Here is a 25,433-nt window from a genome sequence, read left to right as displayed (position 1 = left end):
CAAAGATTAAGTTTAAATTTGATCAGAAGTTTCCGGGTCATCTCAATAATATTAATAATACTTATAATAATAATAATTATTATAATACTAATAATAACAATAATAAGAATAATATAATAATCATAATAATAATAAAAATAAAAATATTAGAAAGGCTACCTTAACGAAATAAGCCTTTATAAAAATAAACACCCCTGCCTGGGTTCGAACCCGAGACCTCCCTCTAACCCACGATCTTCCTTAACCATTCTGCTGTTTCTGTTTATCTGTGATAATACGAAACTTATTTATATTTAACCTATTATCTCTGTTTCTCCTCTTCTTCATCAATCCAAATCGACGGGAGTACCAAACAACTATCAAGACAAACAATTTAAGTTCTATAATTGAAACAAAAAATGACATATAAATGTGTTTTTAATTTAACTAACACGAAAGAAAAAAAATATATGTATATATAAAGAACAGTGGTCTGTTCGTTCGAAAAAAAATCAAATTACGATTTCATTTTCCAATTGTTTTTAGACCCTAGTTCCTTTATGAAAGATGTTATAAATGGCCTACATAACACTCATCATCCATTAATTTAACCAAAAACATAAACCTGACTTCGAATTTCTTCAAGAACACGACAGTTGACTTTTTACTTTTAAACCTTGACTCCAAAATTCGAACTCGTTTGAAAGAATTGAAGGCTGATATTTTACAGGTAGTTTGGCTAGTCGATTACTAATATTTCTACATTTTTACATTTTAAAAATTTATTCGAATTTGAACTGTTGCATACCACGGTCAAGAACACCATGAACTCAAATATTGATTATGAATTTAAGGCTGTTTTAGATGATAATTACTTCATGAAATAGGTTGTAAATAACTCTTAGAAACTTCAGGGATCCTTAATTTATCCAAAAACATTAAAACTATTACGAATTTCTTAATGAACAAAAAGGTTGACTTTTCAATTTTACAGTTTGACTCGAAAATTCAAAATTAATAGAAAGAATTGAGGATTAAAAACTTACAGATAGTTTACATTAATGATTCCTAACAAATCTGCATTTCCAGTTTTTGAAATTAGATTCGAATTAGAGCTTTTGATTTAAAGATATTGCAAACAGAGCAGGGAGCTATTTTTCTAATTTTTCAGTTTTATTTTCCATTTAGCAACAACCAAATGCAGTATATAAACGATGAAAATATTGTACATCAAATAATTGAAACAGAAGAATGATGTGATCGAGTTTATAAGGTTGTGATGTGGTCGACAAGTTTCAGATATAGAATTGGAACTTAAAGGAAAAAAATAGAAGTGATAGGGATGTAAAAGTGTAAAACTGATTTGGTAACATTATATCTTTATAATTCATTTTTAATTAATATTAATAATTAAATTAATAAATATATTGATATTATTATTAATAATACTAAAAATACTAATAACAATAATAATAAAAATAATAATATTATTAATAACAATAATATAATAATAATACTAATAATATTAATAATACTTATTAATAATAATTTTACAAATAATAATAAATGATTAAAATAATAGTATGATATATTAATAATAACAATAATGATAATAAAAAATAATAAGTTTATTGATAATTAATAGTAATAATAACTATAATAAAAATAAAAATGATGATTTTTAATGATAATAGTTATAATAGCTATACAAAGTATAATAATAATGTAACAATTTACATGTATCAAAATTTATATCTATATATTATAATTTTAATAGTATTAATGATACTGATATTATTATTTATTTTAATAAAAGTAATAATAATATTACCATACCAACTATATTCTTAACTTGTAATTATCTTTAATCTATTAATATTACATATTGTTAATTTTGTAATATTTATTAATTATACTATATAACATAATTTGATATGAATTATTTATGCACTAGCGTTTACTCTGACTTCTCAAATATTCTATAACTTATTTAAATATCAATCGAGTCATTAATCGACTACTAATATCGTTTATTAAATAATTCAAAATATATATGAACACCTTTTTAATTACACATTGCGAGTTATCTATATATTTAATTCTAATAATTAATAACATATTGTATATATTCAAATTGTGTTATTTAAACAAAACATTTTAATAATCAAATTCGATTGAATCGAAAAATGTTTCCGCACATTTGAAACTAAATCAATTGAATATTATGAACTTTAGTTCTCCACTAACTTTTGTCTAACTATTGTTATTTGACACTTTGTTCTCACTTATAGATTACTTTACCAATTATTCCGAATATCGTTAACATGAAAAGATTTCTCAAATCAACGTGGACCTCACAATCGAGACTTATAATAATATATTCGTTAATTAAATTGTTTGATGTTACCTTTTAATTCTGTCGATAAATATATTAAACATATATTGAAATAAATACATTCCATGTAAAGTATAATACATTTAATACTTTGTTAACGTTTTCAAGTCATATAATAAATTTCATAACTTACTTTCATATCAACCAAACCGTTAAATGTTTTGATAGTATTTCTCAATTTAATATTCACCCATATATATATATATATATATATATATATATATATATATATATATATATATATATATATATATATATATATATATACACACATACATACATACATATCTATTTACACATAATTGTTCGTGAATCGTCGAAAGTAGTTGAAGGGTAATTGAATACATGAACACAGTTCAAGATTTTTGAGACTTCAATATTACTGACTTTGCTTATCGTGTCAGGACATATAAAGATTAAATTTAAATTTGGTCAGAAATTTTTGGGTCGTCACAGTACCTACCCGTTAAAGAAATTTCGTCCCGAAATTTGATTGGGATGGTCATGGCTGACAATAAGTATGTTTTCATGACTCATACGAGTTGAAAATTAGAGTTTTATCATCATTGAGTAATATGGACAAAATAATTCGTTTATGTGAAGAGTACGAGTGAAACTATCGCAAAAGAGTGAAATGAGAAAATAAAGTTTCGTCATATCTTTTGACGTAGATAGGGTTGATTTCCGGAGTTCAAGGGATTTAGAGAAAATCTTCGTAATAAGATTTGATTCTTCGGTAATTAAGGAAATTAGAATCTTCTTTGGTTAAATGCGATGATCTGTCTCGATTGCTCTGTCTGATACATCACTATAAATCCACGCTCTTTGTTTCCTTATTTCCACAGCTCACACCTTCTATTCTTTCTCCCTCAATTCATACTTTAAAGCATTTATCAATATGCTCCATCCAGTTCTGATTCTTGATATACTCCTAACTTTCATATCCGTCATCCTTCTTTTTCATCTGTCGCCAGAAGAATCTATTCACTTCTACTATACTCTTGATTTTATAGTGTTTTTAGTTCTCCCGTGTCTTTATGTTGCTATATGCATCGATATATACGGTTTGTAATTTCTGGGTTGTTGTTGGGTTTTATATTTTCCCTTATATTTCGATGTCTCTGCTTCTGTCTTTCTATAATCATTGACATCCACAGTTAATGCTTTCTCCTATTTGCTGCGATTTAAACTCCCATTTCTATTTCAGAGCTTCATTCTTTTGTTTTCTCTTCTTGTCATTAAGTACCGCAAGTAATGATCCAGAATTCGTAGGTACGTATTTTGGAATGAACATAACTGATGTCCTGAGAGAGGAATTGTAATAGCACGATCTTGATTGGTTAAATTACCAGAATTCAAGAGAAAAGATAGAACTATCAAGAAGATATGTTCTCGATATATTTGGAGATTAAGTAGAATGTAAGAGTCATGTAACATGGCATATGATGACGTTATGATCTGTGAATCATCACGTTTCATTAGAAACTCAGCATGACTTACTGTAATATAATCACGTTGATCAAGTGTCATTATATTATACTAACTCATGCTTCAGTTCCCAACACTACTTCAAAAACATTCATATTTTAAATTCGAATTTTTCAGATTTTAGAAACTACCACAGTTTCCTTTATGATGTAACACTGATAGCGTGAAGAGATAAATGATTTTAGATAATAATAGTTATGAAAATATCTTCAAAAATATCGAGGATATTTATGATGAAAGACACGATGATATCTTAGAATTTCTAATATCAAAAGATGATGAAGAAGATTTGTCCGTAAAGGTTTAGAGTCAGGAGCAAGGTATTTGTTAAAGACTTTAGCAGACACTGAATCATTTAGATTCTTTGAAGGTACGTTTAATCCTTGTGATTTGTCCATAACCTCCTTCATAGTTTGCTCAATCCGTGTTCCAGTTCCAAACCTTCTCTTTTTCTTAGCTTTGCCAATACACTATTCTTCATCATCAAACTTTTGACTGTTAAGGTCGTTTACAATTTTTGCTGCTTCATCCAACGTTTTCAACATTCAGAATATTGATTCGTAGACTGGGTACTTTTCAGAATTTCCGAATGAAAGATCATAATTCTAAGAGATGAATGTTATATGTATACATATAACTATCGATGTAGAAACGTTGCAAGATTCAAAATACTGATTGTTGATTTCCCGGTATTTGGTATGGCAATTCTTGTTACAAAATGCGGATGAGTATATGATAGGGTTTTAATGAACAAATATAATGGTTTTTCTGAGAGACTTAAGCTAATGAGTAATGAAGTTGCTGGTAAGTTTACTGCTAATGTGATGAGATATAAACGGTTCCCCGGTAATGACAACGAAGGGGTAAACATATATATCAAGGTTATAATTAGCCTGTTTCTACTGAAAAGTCGAAGTTGACTTGCTGGAGCTGTGACAAAACTGGATACTTTGGAAAGGGATTGCAAGGTTATTTTTATTGCCAAAGGGTCTGACACAGATACGTGTTAAACTTTCACTTAGGTTCTGGGAGTTTCCCAGGTGTATGACTATGCATAAGTATTTCTTTTCGTAGGTAACGTTTAGTTGGATCATCTTCTCGATTGTTCATTAATTGAGGTTTCTTCAGGAATTTTGAAGAGTTTGAACGCAGATTGTCATCGTCAATATTCAAATGATGAAATCGTCATGAATCTTGAATGATTTTAATATCTTTCTAGGTTTTATGAATAAATGTGATGTTCTAGCACAGTTTTGAATTCAAAGTATGGCTTTGAAAGATGTAAGAATCTAAGAGTGATGTTCTCTGTTAAATATTGACTTGAATTCTGATTTGTCAAAATCAGAATATGTAATCAAATTTGAATGCGAATGGTTGTTTTGATTTCCATGAAAGAATGTATATCGTTGAGAAAATAATGAGTATAGTTGATGATTTGCTGAATCAGAATTGAAGAATGTAACATATTAATTGTGAATTTATATATTTTCCGGGTATTACCTACCCGTTAATAAAATTTTCACAAATAATATTTTGTACAAGAGAATTTTATCACAGTCTTTATGAAAATATATGTATATTTTCTTCGGATGTAATACAGATTTATTGAGTTAATATTAAATTAAACTCATTTGATTTTCGGCTGGAACTAGAAATGAATAATCTCTAACATTAGAGATTACATAATCTTCGCGGAGTATTACACTAATGTGATCAATACTTCATTATTTATCCTTATTGATATTCCTTGGTGAATGATGTTGGTGTGGGATTCTTGTGATCTTCGCAAGATATGGCTAATGTTTTCGAGAAAGTTTAGGGTACATCGAAATTGAAGTGTAAAATCAAACATAAAATTGAATAATACACTTAGTTTATTATGAAACGGAATTCCTTGAGTTGAAACAGAGATTGTAATTAACGATGATTAAGTCGTTAATCGAAAGATGTACATCATAGCATATTAGTGATATGAATTAACCGAGTAGTATCTACCTTTTTTAAATTCATACATAATAGCTTAGTACGAAAAGATATATTATAGTTTCAAAATTTATATATATAAGATATACATATAAATTCTTTAGTGGAAATGGGTTAATGCTTCATAACTCGTTATTTTAATATATCCATTGATGATTTTGATGTCTATATCGTTAATGGTTATGGAGTTGGTGTAACTTGTGGTGCTACAGGTGTTATTGGTGTTGGCGATACTGACGATGATGTTGGTGCTGTCGATGCTGACGGTACTGACGACGCTGGTGTTGCTGCTTGTATAACAAGTATAACTTGTAAATCGCGCACCATCCTATCAGGGTTTCTACTCTTCCTTCTATCATTTCGGTCCACTCATCTGATTTATGGTTAAGGCTAGAATAGATAATCTCTAAGACTTTAGAGATTACATAATCACCGCAGAATGTTGCTCCAATGAACTTATGAATCAATACTTCATTGGTTATTGTTGTTGGTACTTCTTGGTATCTATGATGCGTATGACGTTGATTGCTCGAGGTATGGATTGTGATGTTGAGGTGTGGGATGCAGATGTTGTTGTTGGTGGTGGTAGTGGTATTGTTGGTGTTGATGATGGTGGTACTGTTAATGCCGGTGATGCTGCTGGTGTTTATAACCTTTGCACCATATTCTCCAAAGCCACTACCCGAGCGCGAAGCTCTTTAACTTCTTCTATTACACCGGGGTGATTGTCGGTTCAGACGAGCGGATGAATAAGATCTAAAATTTGAGATAGTATATAGTCATGACGAGATACTCTGGAAATGAGAGAGAAAATGGTGTTACGAACAGGTTCGCCGGTAAGTGCTTCAGGTTATTCGCCAAGAGGAAAATGTGGTGGATGGAATGAATCACCTTCTTCTTGTCTCCAATGATTAAGTAGGCTACGAACCCATCCCCAATTCATCCAGAATAGATGATGGCTAATTGGTTGATCCATTCCAGTCACACTGCTTTCGGAGCTCGAGTGAAACTGCATATCAGAATAGTTGTCGGAATCTAAAGAATTTGAACTACATACTTGATCCATCTTGTATAATCAAGGGAATGATTTTTGATATGAGATAGATTATAGAATTTAGATTGGTATTCTTCAATACATATTTTACATATGTATATATAATACCAAATTTCCATAAATCACGGAGGAAATCTTTAGAAGATATCAAGAAAAGTTTACAGTAATAGATATGCTAAGATATGAATTCGTCTGTACACTATCTATGCAATAAATGCAGGAAAACGTGTTGAGACTGAAAATGATAGGTAGATATTTTTCGACAAAGAACGGTAAGCAAAACTTTTGACATGCAGACCAGGTTCAAGTCCGGACTTATTAATGTATTCTAACAACTACTAGGTCGAAGTCCAGACTCATTAATGCATCCTAACAACTATTAGTTAGACACACTAATGCAAGACCTGGTTCGCTAAGACCACCGCTCTGATACCACATGAGATGACCCGTCCTAATCCATAAGGACGAATACAATAACATATGGTTACATTGCGAGGTATTTTACCTCTATATGATACATTTTACAAACATTGCATTCGCTTTTAAAAGATAACCTTTCATTACTTCAAAAGTTGATAGGCATGCATACCGTTTCATAGTATCCAAACTATAAATGACCTAATCTGTCATTTGCTCAATAATAATCTTTATTGAACTCAACGTTTTGAATGCAACGTTTTTTGAAATATGTCAGGAATGACTCCAAGTAATATCTTTAAAATGAGCAAATGCACAGCGAAAGATTTCTTTAATACCTGAAAATAAACACGCTTTCAAGTGTCAACCAAAAGGTTGGTGAGTTCATTAGTTTATCATAAACATTCATTTCGATCATTTTAATAGACCACAAGATTTTCAGATATTTAATTGTACACGTAACCCGAGTAAAAAATAATACGCGTAACCCGCGAATTAAAAATAATTCATATGGTGAACGCTTGATAACCGAACTAACAGGATGCATATAGAATATCCCCATCATTCCGGGACTCTCATCGGATATGATAATCGAAGTACTAAAGCATTCGTAACCCGAATGGGACGTGTCAAGGTCCATAGATCTATCTTTAGGATTCGCGTCAACTAGGGGCCATTTCCCTAATTCTTAGGCTACCAAGCTAAAAAGAGAAATATTCGATTTGATAATCCAACCATAGAATGTAGTTTCGATTACTTGTGTCTATTTTGTAAAACATTTATAAAATCAGCGCATGTATTCTCAGTCCCAAAAATATATATTGCAAAAGCATTTAAAAAGGGGGCAAATAAAACTCACGATACTGTATTTCATAGCAATAAAGCAAATGACGGCACTGAACAAGTGCAGGGTTGGCCTTGGACTCACGAACCTATATTAATTACATATATTAAAACATATAATTGTAATTGAACAATTATATATTATATTTTAGATTATGTTATATATATATATATATATATATATATATATATATATGTTTAATTTGTGTATATTTTAAAATGATTAATATTTATATAATTATATTTATATATATATATGATTAATATATATTTGTGTATATTTTAAAATGATTAATATTTATATAATTATATTTAAAATGATTATAATATTTATAATTATATATATATATGATTAATATATATATATATATATATATATATATATATATATATATATATATATATATATATATATATATATATATATATATATATATATATATATATATATATATATGTGTGTGTGTGTGTGTGTGTGTGTGTGTGTTTGATTAGTATTATATTAGAAAAATACATAATTTGTTATATATGAATATTTATATAAAAATGTTAATATGATTAATACATTCTTATATGTAATATTACTATAAGTATATTTTTATATCAATAATAGTAATGAAATTTGTATTTGATTATAAGGATAATATTAATAGTAATACTGATAATAATAATAATAATAATAATAATAATAATAATAATAATAATAATAATAATAATAATAATAATAATAATAATAATAATAATAATAATAGTAATAATAATAATAGTGATAAAAATTATAATAGTGTCTCTAGAATTAATACTAATAATAATAATGATAATAATAATAATTCTAAAAATAACACTTTTATTACTAATGCTAATAATGATAATAACAATACTAATAATTATAAAATGATACTAACTATTAATATAAAAATAATAAATTTTATTGTTTTCATATTTATAATAATTATCATAATCATAATAATGATAATGATACTAAAAGGATAACATTAATAATAATAATATTAATAATACTTATAATTATAATAATTATTATAATACTAATAATAACAATAATAATAATAATAATATAATAATCATAATAATAATAAAAATAAAAATATTAGAAAGGCTACCTTAACGAAACAACCCTTTATAAAAATAAACGCCCCTTCCTGGGTTCGAACCCGAGACCTCCCTCTAACCCACGATCTTCCTTAACCATTCTGTTGTTTCTGTTTATCTGTGATAATACGAAACTTATTTATATTTAACCTATTATCTCTGTTTCTCCTCTTCTTCATCAATCCAAATCGACGGGAGTACCAAACAACTATCAAGACAAACAATTTAAGTTCTATAATTGAAACAGAAAACGACATATAAATGTGTTTTTAATTTAACTGACACGAAAGAAAAAAATATATGTATATATAAAGAACAGTGGTCTGTTCGTTCGGAAAAAAAAATCAAATTACAATTTCATTTTCCAATTGTTTTTAGACCCTAGTTCCTTTATGAAAGATGTTATAAATGGCCTACATAACACTCATCATCCATTAATTTAACCAGAAACATAAACCTGACTTCGAATTTCTTCAAGAACACGACAGTTGACTTTTTACTTTTAAACTTTGACTCCAAAATTCGAACTCGTTTGAAAGAATTGAAGGCTGATATTTTACAGGTAGTTTGGCTAGTCGATTACTAATATTTCTACATTTTTACATTTTAAAAATTTATTCGAATTTGAACTGTTGCATACCACGGTCAAGAACACCATGAACTCAAATATTGATTATGAATTTAAGGCCGTTTTAGATGATAATTACTTCATGAAATAGGTTGTAAATAACTCTTAGAAACTTCAGGGATCATTAATTTATCCAAAAACATTAAAACTATTACGAATTTCTTAATGAACAAAAAGGTTGACTTTTTAATTTTACAGTTTGACTCGAAAATTCAAAATTAATAGAAAGAATTGAGGATTGAAAACTTACAGATAGTTTACATAAATGATTCCTAACAACTCTGCATTTCCAGTTTTTAAAATTGGATTCGAATTAGAGCTTTTGATTTAAAGATATTGCAAACAGAGCAGGGAGCTATTTTTCTAATTTTTCAGTTTTATTTTCCATTTAGCAACAACCAAATGCAGTATATAAACGATGAAAATATTGTACATCAAATAATTGAAACAGAAGAATGATGTGATCGAGTTTGTAAGGTTGTGATGTGGTCGACAAGTATCAGATATAGAATTGGAACTTAAAGGAAAAAAATAGAAGTGATAGGGATGTAAAAGTGTAAAACTAATTTGGTAACATTATATCTTTATAATTCATTTTTAATTAATATTAATAATTAAATTAATAAATATATTGATATTATTATTAATAATACTAAAAATACTAATAACAATAATAATATTATTAATAACAATAATATAATAATAATACTAATAATATTAATAATACTTATTAATAATAATTTTACAAATAATAATAAATGATAAAAATAATAATATGACATATTAATAATAACAATAATGATAATAAAAAATAATAAGTTTAATGATAATTAATAGTAATAATAACTATAATAATAATAAAAATGATGATTTTTAATGATAATAGTTATAATAGCTATACAAAGTATAATAATAATAATAATAATAATAATAATAATAATAATAATAATAATAATAATGTAACAATTTACATGTATCAAACTTTATATCTATATATTATAATTTTAATAGTATTAATAATACTGATATTATTATTTATTTTAATGAAAGTAATAATAATATTACCATAGCAACTATATTCTTAACTTGTAATTATCTTTAATCTATTAATATTACATATTGTTAATTTTGTAATATTTATTTATTAATTATACTATATAACATAATTTGATTTGAATTATTTATGTACTAGCATTTACTCTGACTTCTCAAATATTCTAATTAACTTATTTAAATATCAATCGAGTCACTAATCGACTACTAATATTGTTTATTAAATAATTCAAAATATATATGAACACCTTTTTAATTACACATTGCGAGTTATTTATATATTTAATTCTAATAATTAATATCAAATTGTATATATTCAAATTGTGTTATTTAAACAAAACATTTTAATAATCAAATTCGATTGAATCGAAAAATGTTTCCACACATTTGAAACTAAATCAATTGAATATTATGAACTTTAGTTCTCCACTAACTTTTGTCTAACTATCGTTATTTGACACTTTGTTCTCACTTATAGATTACTTTACCAATTATTCCGAATATCGTTAAAATGAAAAGATTTCTCAAATCAACGTGGACCTCACAATCGAGACTTATAATAATATATCTGTTAATTAAATCGTTTGATGTTACCTTTTAATTCTGTCGATAAATATATTAAACATATATTGAAATAAATACGTTCCATGTAAAGTATTATACATTTAATACTTTGTTAACGTTTTCAAGTCATATAATAAATTTCATAACTTATTTTCATATCAACCAAACCGTTAAATGTTTTGTTAGTATTTCTCAATTTAATATTCACCCATATATATATATATATATATATATATATATATATATATATATATATATATATATATATATATATATATATATATATATATATATATATATATATATATATATATATATATATATATATATATATTCATACATATCTATTTACACATAATTGTTCGTGAATCGTCGAGAGCAGTTGAAGGGTAATTGAATACATGAACACAGTTCAAAATTTTTGAGACTTCAATATTACTGACTTTGCTTATCGTGTCGGAACATATAAAGATTAAATTTAAATTGGTCGGAAATTTCCGAGTCGTCACATGATCTCTCTAATGTGCAAAACTTGTGTTGAGATTCTGGACCTATTGTTATTCCTAAACAACAAATATCATCTCAATTAACAAATGTAACCACAAAAAATCATAAACACATGTACACACAAATGTTGATTTGGTTTTATCAATCTCACCAATTTCAACAACTACAATCCATAACTATATTACTCGTATATACAAAGGACGATAAATCTAATGATAAACTTATACCTCTCATGGTGGTTGACTACATCACTACAATTAAACACACAATGTGTGCTTCAAGATAGGAATCAATTAACATACAACAAACTTCTGATAAGCCATTTTAGTGAGTTTATCAAGAGAATGTTGTTGAAATTCCCTGCAATCCACAAATGACCATATTAGAATCGTTATGCGCATAATGCCCACACACACACACACACACAAAAATTGTAAATTCCTTACTTGTTCTGGTAGCTGTATCGCTGCATTAGTGGACTCCAAAAGACATTAAACCCTGTAGCAACAGAGCAAATAGTTACTTGATTACTTCTCTTGCATCTCACTTGCTTCATAGTTATAACTTTTATACATAAAAATTGAACTCTAACTATAAAACCAAAAACAAAAAATTGAAAAATAACCTGCATATTGCATTATAATGAGGTAGATTTTGTACCTGTATGAACCGTTCCATACTTCCATTAATAGTAACATCAAGTTACACTACTCAACCCACTAATCCATCTAGTCCACCTGCACACACAAAACAACACAATAAAGATCTAACATGAAAAAATCTGATATGACTCGATACAAAAACTTAAATCGATAAAAAGAAAGTTCATTTACACAAAATACCGAACAACATAAGAGTTCTTGATGTATGATTCTAAAACAGTTATCTATATGGATTTAACTAAAACAACATCAAAGTTTAAGCAATAACCTGCTGGAGAAAGGTGATCTTGATGGAAGGTATTTCATACCACAGTCCTCCAACATCAAAGTTTGACATCTCATCTTCTTCATTCGTTTTACAGATTCAATTCTTCATATAATCAATATGTGAACAATAACGAAACATAATTAACTATTAACTAATACGGAGTAAGTATTATATTGAAGCATCATGACAAGTGTTATATAGTTAGTTCAACAACAATAAAGAAAGATATCAGATACCTTAAATACAGGCAGGAATTGAATAATTACTTACAATTATTATTGAAGTATGAAACCCTAATTTTTATTTGATACGGGAACGCAGCTTTCGTGCTTCGTAGTTTATTTTAATTATCAGAAATAACATATTTGTTCATCAACAATAATTATAAGGATCGATCTGCATCTCATCCAAGAACCCATACGGGAACGATCATGTGTGGCTTATGGTTCACTGTAATTTTTGAAATTGAATAATGGAATGGAAAAACTGAACCCTGTTATAATAATAATAATAATATAGATATGGATAGTCAATTTTGGTGTATACATATAGTCAATTTTGGTACACAAAGTATGTATTTTTATATTGAGATTTTAGGCTATAAATACTCATGAATGCAAGCATTAAACTTGCACCATTTTCTCACACTTACAAAGTGTTTCTTTCTTTCTTTCCATTATCATCTTTGTTCTTACACTTCATTATTAGTATTCTAAATCAAGAATCAAATCACTAAAGGTAGTTATAAGCCTACTGAATTATAACATCAAGAATCAAACCACTAAAGGTAGTTATAAGCCTACTGAATTATAACATCAAGAATCAAACCACTAAAGGTAGTTATAAGCCTACTGAATTATAACACGTTATCAGCACGATAATCTTAATACTAAATATGGTTGGCTCTGCCACCAAAATGATATATGGTCGGTTATACCACCAAAATGATATATGGTCGGTTATACCACCAAAATGATATATGGTCGGTTATACCACCAGAATGATATAGGTCGGTTATACCACCTGAAAAAATATATGGTCGACACTGTCGCCAAATTTTCATTTATGTTTACTAATATTTATATTTTTGTTATATAACATTTATTTATGATTGCTTACACATGGTCGACACTGTCACCTACTTATCATTTATGTTATATTAAATTTATGTTTAATGTTTATATACTTATGAATATAAATTGACTCTAATTTATCATGATGTTTGTTTTAATTTTTGATAATAGAAAATGTCGAATCTGGAAAAGCTTAAATTTACTCCTTTAGAATCAACTGGAAACAACTACATGCCATGGGTTATAAAAGTAAAAATGCATCTTAAATCAATGGGCATTCTTGAAACCATAAATGAAAACAACACTTGTTCTGAAAAAGAACAAGCTACGGCATGTTGCTTTATTCATCAACATATTGATGAATGCTTACAAAATAATTATGTGACTGTAGAAGATCCCCATGTTTTATGGGAAGGTCTCAAAAGCAGATTCAATAATCAAAGAGAAATTTTACTTCCAGCTGCAATGGAACAATGGAGAACATTAAGGTTCCAAGACTTTAAGAAAGTAAATGAATACAGCTCAGCTCTGTATAATACATGTTCACAACTTAAATTCTGTGGACATGAAATTAGTGATGCAGACATGATGGAGAAAACTTTCTCCACAATGAATGCTGCAAACATCACAGTGCAAAGAAATTTGAGAATGCTAAAGTTCAAAACATATCCTGAACTTAATTCATATCTCTTAGTTGCAGAGCAAAATGATGAGCTATTAATGAAAAATCAGCAATCCCGTCCTACTGGTACACTTGCAATCCCTGAAGCAAATACTGCAAATAATTATAAACAGGGACAAGGACGCGGGCAAGGTCGTGGTTATAATAACCATCACCATCATCATGCCAAAAGCCATAACTATGGTAGAAACCATCCTTATGGTAATGGTAATGGGCGTGGACGTGGTCGTGGTCGTGGCCGTGGTGGTCAAAGAAATAGTAATCCACGAAAATATAAATATCAACCACAAAACAAGCCCATTAAACAAGATGTTGAAGAAAATTCTTCTAAAAATTCTGAAGAATCTTGCTACAGATGTGGTAGAATGGGCCACTGGGCTAATACTTGCCGAACATCTAAACATCTTGTTAAGATGTATCAGGATTCGCTGAAAGGTAAAGAAAAGGAAGTAAATTTTGTGGATAATATTGATCCAACAGTTACTGAGAAACCATCTGATTTATATGAAGATTTCTTGAATGTTTAAGTTGTGTGTCTTTTGAAAAATAAACGATTTAATATCGTCTGTCTTTGTCATTATGTTTGCTAAATGTTTCAGTACTATCTATTTGCGTTTAAAATATTGTGTAATATTAATGTACTCACTATTTATTTCTTATATATGAAGTTCAATATGAATTTTGCTGGAATACAACATCAATCAAGTGGTGGAGATCTCTGTATAGCAGACAGTGGAACTACACACACTATACTTAAATCCGAGAAATATTTTATTGATCTAAAACCAACGGAAGGAACTATACATACAATATCAGGACCTGCTAACTTGATAAAAGGGATAGGAAAGGCAAATTTCATACTACCAAATGGTACAAAATTTTTAATAAATGATGCCTTATTTTCTCCCAAGTCAAGCAGAAATTTATTGAGTTTCTCCGACATATACCTTAACGGGTATGATTATCAGTCAGTGACAACAGAAAATGAGAAATATTTAAGTATCACTGACAAGAGTCATGTGGTTGAAAAACTGCCAAGACTTAGTTCTGGATTACATTATACACATATAAATGTACCAGAAATACATATGGTAGTTAACGAAAAATATATTGATCCTGGTGTATTCAGTTTATGGCATAACAGATTAGGCCATCCAGGATCAACAATGATGAAAAGGATTATTGAATGTACTCATGGACATCCACTAAAGGATAGAAAAATCCATCATGATACAATGGTTCCATGTACATCTTGCTCTCTTGGAAAATTGATAACTAGACCCTCACCACTTAAGGTTGAGAAAGAATCACCAATGTTTCTTGAAAGAATTCAAGGTGATATATGTGGACCAATTCATCCACCATGTGGACCATTTAGATATTTCATGGTTCTAATAGACGCATCTAGCAGATGGTCTCATGTTTGTCTGTTATCAAGCCGTAATGTGGCATTTGCAAAATTTCTTGCCCAAATTATTAAATTGAGAGCTCATTTTCCTGATTACACCATTAAAAGGGTGAGACTTGATAATGCTGGTGAATTTACATCTCAAGCATTTAATGACTATTGCATGTCTATAGGAATTGTTGTTGAACATTCTGTTGCTCATGTGCATACACAAAATGGTTTAGCCGAGTCATTGATTAAACGTTTACAGTTAATCGCTAGACCATTGATAATGAGAACAAAACTCCCTGTATCTATATGGGGTCATGCAATTTTACATGCTGCTGCATTGATTCGCATCAGACCAAGTGCAAGTCATAAATATTCCCCCCTACAACTTGCTTTTGGTCAAGAGCCAAATATTTCCCATCTTAGAACATTTGGTTGTGCAGTGTATGTTCCAATTGCGACACCACAACGTACAAAAATGGGTCCTCAAAGGAGGTTGGGAATATATGTTGGATATGAAACATCTTCAATATTAAGGTATATTGAACCTATGACAGGTGACGTTTTTACAGCACGTTTTGCTGATTGTCATTTTAATGAAACATTGTTCCCTAGATTAGGGGGAGAAATGAAAAATAAAGAAAATGATGTTTCATGGTGTGAACCTCAATTAAAGTATCTTGATCCTCGCACAAAAGAATGCGAGACAGAAGTTCAAAAGATAATGCATATACAAGAACTTGCAAATCAATTGCCTGATGCATTTACAGATACAAAAACGGTGACAAAATCATATATACCAGCAGTAAATACTCCAGCTCGAATTGAAATTCCAAAAGCTGGCAATAACGTCACTCATGAATCTTTGCCACGTCAGAAACGTGGAAGACCAATCGGTTCAAAGGATAAAAATCCTCGAAAAAGAAAATCAGCTGATAATGAAGTAAAAGAAAGTGTTCAAGAAGAACCACAAATCAGTACTCCTACTGCAGAGGAGATTGATGATGTCAATACAGAAATTGCAATCAATTATGCATATTCAAAAATATTATGGAACCGAAATGAAATGAAAAATCTTGATGAGAAATTTTCATTTAATGTTGCATATGACATCATGAATAATGATGATGATCCAGAACCAACATCTATGGTTGAATGTCAAAATAGACATGATTGGGCTCAATGGAAAGAAGCAATACGAGCTGAATTAGAATCACTCAATAAAAGAAAAGTTTTCGGATCCATCATTCTCACTCCTAAAGATGTGAAACCTGTAGGATACAGATGGATTTTTGTCCGAAAAAGAAATGAGAAAAATGAAGTTACAAGGTATAAAGCTAGACTTGTAGCTCAAGGTTTTTCTCAAAGACCGGGAATTGATTATGAAGAAACTTATTCTCCTGTTATGGATGCAATTACTTTTAGGTACTTAATCAGTCTGGCAGTTTCTAAAAATTTAGAAATGCATCTCATGGATGTTGTGACTGCTTATCTATATGGATCACTTGATAGTGATATATATATGAAGATACCTGAAGGATTTAAGGTACCAGAAGCATCAAATGCAAAACCCAAAGAAATGTATTCGATTAAATTACAAAGATCTTTATATGGGTTAAAACAATCGGGACGTATGTGGTATAACCGATTAAGTGATTACTTGATAAGCAAAGGGTATACAAATAATCTTACTTGCCCTTGTGTTTTCATTAAGAAAACAACATCCGGATATGTGATCATAGCTGTTTATGTTGATGATCTTAACATCATAGGTACAAATAAAGAGATCCATGAAGCCATTCAACTTCTAAAGAAAGAATTTGAAATGAAAGATCTCGGAAAAACCAAGTATTGCCTTGGTTTACAAATTGAGCATATGCCTAATGGTTTACTTGTACATCAAACAACATATACTGAAAAGATTTTGAAACGTTTCAATATGGACAAGGCAAAACCATTAAGTACTCCTATGGTTGTTAGATCACTCAATGTTGAAGCTGATCCATTTCGTCCATGTGAAGATCAAGAAGACATTCTTGGACCAGAAGTACCATATCTTAGTGCAATTGGAGCTCTTATGTATCTTACAAATTGTACAAGACCTGACATTTCTTTTGCAGTTAATTTGTTGGCAAGGTTCAGCTCTGCTCCTACCAAAAGATACTGGAATGGGATCAAACACATATTTCGATACCTTCGAGGAACTACTGATTTAGGATTATTTTATTCTAACGAATCAAAACAAGATTTGGTTGGTTATGCAGATGCAGGTTATTTATCTGATCCACATAAAGCTAAATCTCAAACTGGATATGTATTCCTAAATGGAGGTACTGCAATATCATGGCGTTCTCAAAAACAAACACTTGTTGCTACATCGTCAAATCATGCCGAAGTGATTGCATTACATGAAGCTACTCGAGAATGTTTTTGGTTGAGATCAATGACACAACTCATTACTGATTCTTGTGGACTAGAACGCGATAAAAGTCCAACAACTATCTATGAAGATAATGCAGCTTGCATAGCACAGATGAAAGAAGGGTATATCAAAAGTGACCGAACAAAACACATACCACCTAGATTCTTCTCATACACTCAAAATCTCATTAAGGACAACCAGATTGAAATGAGATATGTGCAATCTAGCAAAAACTCTGCTGATCTTTTCACGAAAGCACTTCCAACTGCTATTTTCAGAACACACGTTCATAACATTGGCATGAGACATGTTCAAAAGATGTAACAGCTGAAGCGATGTCTACTTGAGGGGGAGTCAACTCCATGCTGCACTCTTTTTCCCTTAGCTAAAGTTTTTTCCCACTGGGTTTTCTTTAGCAAGGTTTTTAACGAGGCAGTAATTTATAGTTGATCTTCAACAAAATAAAATTGCTATCCAAGGGGGAGTGTTATAATAATAATAATAATATAGATATGGATAGTCAATTTTGGTGTATACATATAGTCAATTTTGGTACACAAAGTATGTATTTTTATATTGAGATTTTAGGCTATAAATACTCATGAATGCAAGCATTAAACTTGCACCATTTTCTCACACTTACAAAGTGTTTCTTTCTTTCTTTCCATTATCATCTTTGTTCTTACACTTCATTATTAGTATTCTAAATCAAGAATCAAATCACTAAAGGTAGTTATAAGCCTACTGAATTATAACATCAAGAATCAAACCACTAAAGGTAGTTATAAGCCTACTGAATTATAACATCAAGAATCAAACCACTAAAGGTAGTTATAAGCCTACTGAATTATAACAAACCCGTGTTTTTTATTTTCAGCGGATGAGGTTGGGCATTATTGTCAATAAACAAATGGGGTAATGGAAGAGAGAGACAATTGTTTGCTAATCAAGGTAATCAATGTTTAAGATTAAAGATAAGATTGCATCTAAGGGTCACTACTTTGCCAACTAAGGGCTGTTTACCTTCTTTTTTTTTTTTATCAGTATGAACTAGTTGTGGAGCTCTCGCTTCGCGCCGGGGGCTCCGTTTTGAATGCGAGTTAAAAAAAAGTCTAGATCTATTTTGTAAAAAAAAATAAAAATTCGACATCTAACATTGAAGGGTTGTTCCTTTTGTGAAAGTTGATTCTTTTATCGTTGAGGAAGAAAAGAGAAAAAAAAAAAAAATTAGTTGCTTTTTTTGTAAAAAAGTATTTTTTTCGACATCTTTTGTTAACATTGAAGGGTTGGTTCTTTTACGAAAGTTGCTTATTTTATCGTTGGGGACAAAAAAAAAATTGTAAAAAGGAATGTTTTTTGACATCTTTTGGTAGCATTGAAGCGTTGTTCATTTTATGAAAGTTGCCTCTTTTATCGTTGAGGAAGAAAAGAGAGAGAGAAAAAAAAGTTAGTTGATTTTTTTGTAAAAAAATATTTTTTCCGACATCTTTTGGTAACATTGAATGGTTGATTCTTTTACGAAAGTTGCTTATTTTGTCGTTGGGGACCAAAAAAATGGTAAATGACGAAAATACCCTTAGTTACTATTGGTGAATAATGAAATAGTGTTTTGTCTATTAGTATAAAACTAGTTTACGAACCCTCGATTCGCGCCGGGGGTTTGGTTTTCAATGTATTTTAGTGAGTTTAGTTTGTAAAATTATTTCGTGACTAACGATGATGTCGTTGAAACGCAACTCGAGTCGAACTAAAAGGTATAATCCGTGAAAGATTTAAATGTTATTTTAAATTAACAATATATGCGCTATGTGCATCTCCGCGTTTCGCTACGGAATTGTCGACTTTTAAAAATTTAACGCAAAATCAACGTGTATGAAAAGTACCTCAAATATTTAGCGTTTTTTTAAAAAGATTCCATTTTGCGTATAGTTAGTGACATTGTGTTCCTAAAATTATTTCGAATTTAACGATGGTGTCGGAAAAATTTAACTCGTTGCGAGCGAGAAGATATGATCCGTTGAATATTTGGGTAGAGTTTAGTTAAGATTTTTTTATGAAAATAGTTATTTGACACTTTACTCCCCTGTTTGGGGGGCGGTTTTAATTTTTGAACAAAGACTGGGGTTTTTTTGGAAAAAGGAAAAAAAAGGTGAAAACAAAAAAAAAATAAAAAAAAATTTAAAAAAGGTGAAAGGACGAAATATATTATATAATATTATTATAGTTATAATAACGGGGAGGCGAGTCAGGTCGGGGTAAGGGGGTAGGGTTGGGGGTGTTTTGTATTTTCTCGGGGGTGTGAGTTTTTTTAGAAAAATTGGGGAGGGGCATATTCGTACTTTGGATAAAGTTTGGGGTCCTTAGGGTGAGATTAAGATAGTCCAAATAGTAGTATTGGGGAGGGGGCTTATTCGTACGTTGAATAAAGTTTGAGGGACTTAGTGTGAGATTGAGATAGTCCAAATAGTACTATTCATTTGGACTATCTCAATTAGATATAAGGTATAATATAAATATAAATATAAATATAAATAATAGCAGTACTAATAACAAAAATAATGAATAGTTATTAGATAGTAAAAAGTATGTGGTCGATTTATAATGGATGAGAAGTGTAATGGTGAATTTATGAAATGTGAAAAGTTTGTGGTAAGTTTATAAAAGTTATAAAGTTAATTATTATAAAGGTGTGGTTGAATTATAAAAAAGTAAAAGGTTTGGTGGTTGAATTATAAAAAAGTAAAAATTTGGTGTGTGTTTGTGAAGTTTGAAAAGTTAACTATTCATTTTAAGTATGTCTTTTAGATATATAAAGTTAATTATTATAAAGGTGTGGTTGAATTGTAAAAAAGTAAAAGGTTTGGTGGTTGAATTATAAGAAAGTAAAAATTTGGTGTGTGTTTGTGAAGTTTGAAAAGTTAACTATTCATTCTAAGTATGTCTTTTAGATATATAGGTATAATATAGATGGCAGTATGAAATAATCAATTAAATAATAATGTTGTTTACTTTTTGTATTGAACAAACCGGCTGAATGTTAAAAATGACTATTTTACCCTACAAATGTTTTCCAAATTAGATTAAGTTAATACTCTAATTATTTTTAATACTAACTATTTACTACTACTGTGAATTATAAATGAAAATATTACCGATTAGCACTGATACATTATTTTAATATCAATTCTTGTGGAACGAAGAATACCAATTCTTACGCCAATTCATCAATTACAAAATCAAAGAAAAAACAATTTCAATTCCAAATCAAAGAAAAATCGAATACCAATTCTTACACCAATTCATTTCTCAAATCAACAACCTAATTCTCTTTACTATTGAGACGACCCGTCCTAATCCATAAGGACGAATACAATAACATATAGTTACATTACGAGGTATTTGACCTCTATATGATACATTTTACAAACATTGCATTCGTTCTAAAAGACAAACTTTCATTTCATCGAAAGTTGACAGGCGTGCATACCATTTTATAATATCCAAACTATAAATGACCTAATCTGTCATTTACTTAATAATATTCTTTATTGAACCCAACGACTTGAATGCAACGTCTTTTGAAATGTGCCATGAATGACTCCAAGTAATATCTTTAAAATGAGCAAATGCACAGCGGAAGATTTCTTTCAATCCTGAGAATAAACATGCTTAAAAGTGTCAACCAAAAGGTTAGTGAGTTCATTAGTTTATCGTGATCAATCATTTCCATAATTTTAATAGACTACAAGATTTCATATTTTCATTTCTCATAAACATCATGCATGCATATAGCCATCTGCGTAAAAATCATTCATACGAATTGAACACCTGGTAACCGACATTAACCTTAATGCATAGAATATCCCCACAGACATCTCGTCTGTATAATAATAATCTCGAAGTACTAAAGCCATCCATAAACATGAATGGGGGTTGTTAGGCCCAATAGATCTATCTTTAGGATTCGCGTTAATTAGGGGTCATTTCCCTAATTCTTAGGTTACCAGACTTGAAGGGCGATATTCGATTTCGATAATCCAACCATATAATGTAGTTTTCGATTACTTGTGTCTATTTCGTCAAACATTTATAAAAGCGCATGTATTCTCAGTCCCAAAAATATATATTGCAAAAGCCTTTAAAAGGGGAGTAATGAAACTCACAACACTGTATTTCGTAGTAAAAATACATATGACGTCATTGAACAAGTGCAAGGTTGGCCTCGGATTCATGAACCTATATTAATTATATATATTTATATGTTGGTCAATATCTGTCTAACAATTTAGGTCAAGTCATAGTGTATCACAATCCTAATGCTCGAGACTAATATGCAAAAGTCAACAAAAGTCAACTTGACCCAAACTGACTTCCAAAATCTATACATGATTATTATATAACTTAAATATAGTCGTTTTAAATATATTTAACAGATTTTATTAGAGTAAATAATATAAGTCATTTATTAATAAATAAAAATTTATATTAAAATTTATATGTAATAAAAATATACTTTTATATATATTAAAGTAATAAAATTTATAAAGTTCACTTAATATTATAAAAATATAGCGGTATGTATTATTAACATAATTGTATTACATTTAATAAATATATATTTGTATCAAATATTTATTTGATTAAATAATATAATATTGATAATAATACTAATGAGTAAAAGTTGTATTATTTTGTAATAATAATAATAATTATTATTATTATTCTAATAATAATAAAAATATTTATTTTTACTAATGATGATATTAATTATGATAAAATGATAATTCTAATCATGACGGTTTTAATAATAATGATACTTTTTAATATTACTGTAATAATAATAATATTTTATATAAAATAATAATTCTATTCAAAATGATAATTTTTAATAATAATAATACTAAAATGATAATAATAATGATATTTTATAATAACAATGATATTTCTATTAAAAATGATAATTTTAATAAAAATGATAGTTTTAATATTAATGATACTTTTAATAATAATAATAATAATAATAATGAAAACGATATTTTTTTTTGAATCAGTATCTTACAATATTTTAATTTTATCATGATACTTATACTCATTATTTCCTAAATCGATTTATTTAATAGCTTTTAGTCCTCTTTTATATCGCATTCATAATAATGATAATAATAGTAATCATAATAATTAGATAATACTAATATTAGTTTTAATGATAATGATACTAATAATAATACTAATGATAATACTAATAATTATTATAATGATAATACTAATAATAATAATAGTAATATTAATAATAATAACCTTAGTGATAATAACGATAGTAATAATATTAACAATAACAATTTTTAATGATAATATTTATAAATAATATTAGATAATAATAACGACGATAATAACAACAATAATAATAATAACAATCATTTTTAATAATAATACAAAAATTAATGATAAAATTCAGTTTACGATATCTTTTAATCCGTTCATCGAAATCATACGCTTTCTAAATGAAAAGTTATTAATTTTTCGCCAGCTTTCCAACGACATGCATATCATATACCTTATCTCAGTAGCATATGTATTAAATTCATGATTCATCATAAACTATCTAACGACAATGTTAAGCATACAAGCATGCATAATCCTATATACTCGAGCACTAGTCAGGGATACACTATTAATATATAAAAGATAAGATATGAATGCTCACGTATCAATATTGTGATTCAATATTGCAGGAAAGTACGTAGACGCAACAGAAATGATAAACACTAGTTTGACCTCACGAGCTATACCCCCGAACATCACCCATAACCTCCATAGCTATAACCCATAATCTCCTTAGCTCTATCCCGCTCATAAAACACGTTTGAAATTACTCACTTATAACCTCGTCGTAGTATTTTATGTAGTAATACTAATAATAATATTAATACTACTAATTATAATTATAAGATTAATAATATTAATCTTAATAATATTAATAATAATATAAATATATATATATGTATATAGAGAATTCAGGAGATAGATGAATGAAAAAAAATGAATTCATAAACGAAATCGTTCGACTTTTAAAGGAGTGTAATCTCACCTACCCCCTCATGCACTCGCATGAGTTTGTGAGAGGGATCTCATGCGAGTGCATGAGTCCCAATTATAGTTCACAAATGATTTAAACATGTTGCCGACACATATATAAATATTATTTAATATATAATATATTTAATCTTTAGAATTAATTAAATATTATATTATCTTCTCGTGCATAGTTGATTTGTAATTTTAGCACCGATGAATTGTACATTGACGCTCGACTTACGTACCGGTTCCGGTTTTTCGAACGTCCTTTCGTACACTTAGAAAACTTGTACTTTACATTTCGCGACACGTATCTTTATCAATAATTAGACTTAACCAACGATAAATTATTTTACCCAAAGTATAACCTTTACATTTGAGTGTTGTGGTCATTTGCTTCTATAAATCAGTGTCTCGTTGTTTATCAAAATATATAATTTTAAATCAAACGTTTTATGACTAAGTTAATATTATACTTTGTAAGATATAAATATGTTTTCATTTAGAAATAAATTTGTATATACTATGATTGAAATATATATTTAGTTTTTTAAAATCAATTATATTTTAAAGTTTATTTAAAATCGTTTAAATAATAGAAATTATTATAACACGTCACGTTTACACTTTAAAGCTTAGATTTGTAATGACCCGGATTTTTCCGATCATTCTATACTTATAAGATTAATATTTACATAAATTAAACCTTACCAACATGATAAGCAATCTAAATTGTTGAGACTTATGTTTTTGAAAAGAGTTTTACACAACGTTTGACCGTCCAATTTGACCGATGATATCACGAACTATATAACATACGATAATTATACGTTT

At 28.7% G+C, this 25,433-nt stretch overlaps 1 long non-coding RNA gene across 1 annotated transcript; it reads right to left on the bottom strand.

Annotated features, from left to right (window-relative positions):
• Positions 1-12,083: 12,083 nt before the first annotated feature.
• Positions 12,084-13,006, bottom strand: LOC139845303 (uncharacterized). The gene is made up of 4 exons (XR_011758272.1): positions 12,952-13,006; positions 12,682-12,758; positions 12,468-12,519; positions 12,084-12,381 (listed from the first exon to the last, which is right to left on the bottom strand). It is a non-coding gene; the product is annotated as an uncharacterized lncRNA (long non-coding RNA).
• Between the last annotated feature and the right edge of the window lie 12,427 nt (positions 13,007-25,433).

The sequence above is a fragment of the Rutidosis leptorrhynchoides genome, chromosome 4 (assembly GCF_046630445.1).
Source record: "Rutidosis leptorrhynchoides isolate AG116_Rl617_1_P2 chromosome 4, CSIRO_AGI_Rlap_v1, whole genome shotgun sequence".
NCBI lineage: Eukaryota > Viridiplantae > Streptophyta > Magnoliopsida > Asterales > Asteraceae > Rutidosis > Rutidosis leptorrhynchoides.
Note: the sequence above shows the minus strand (reverse complement) of the source record. Positions and strands in the feature narration are given on the sequence as shown.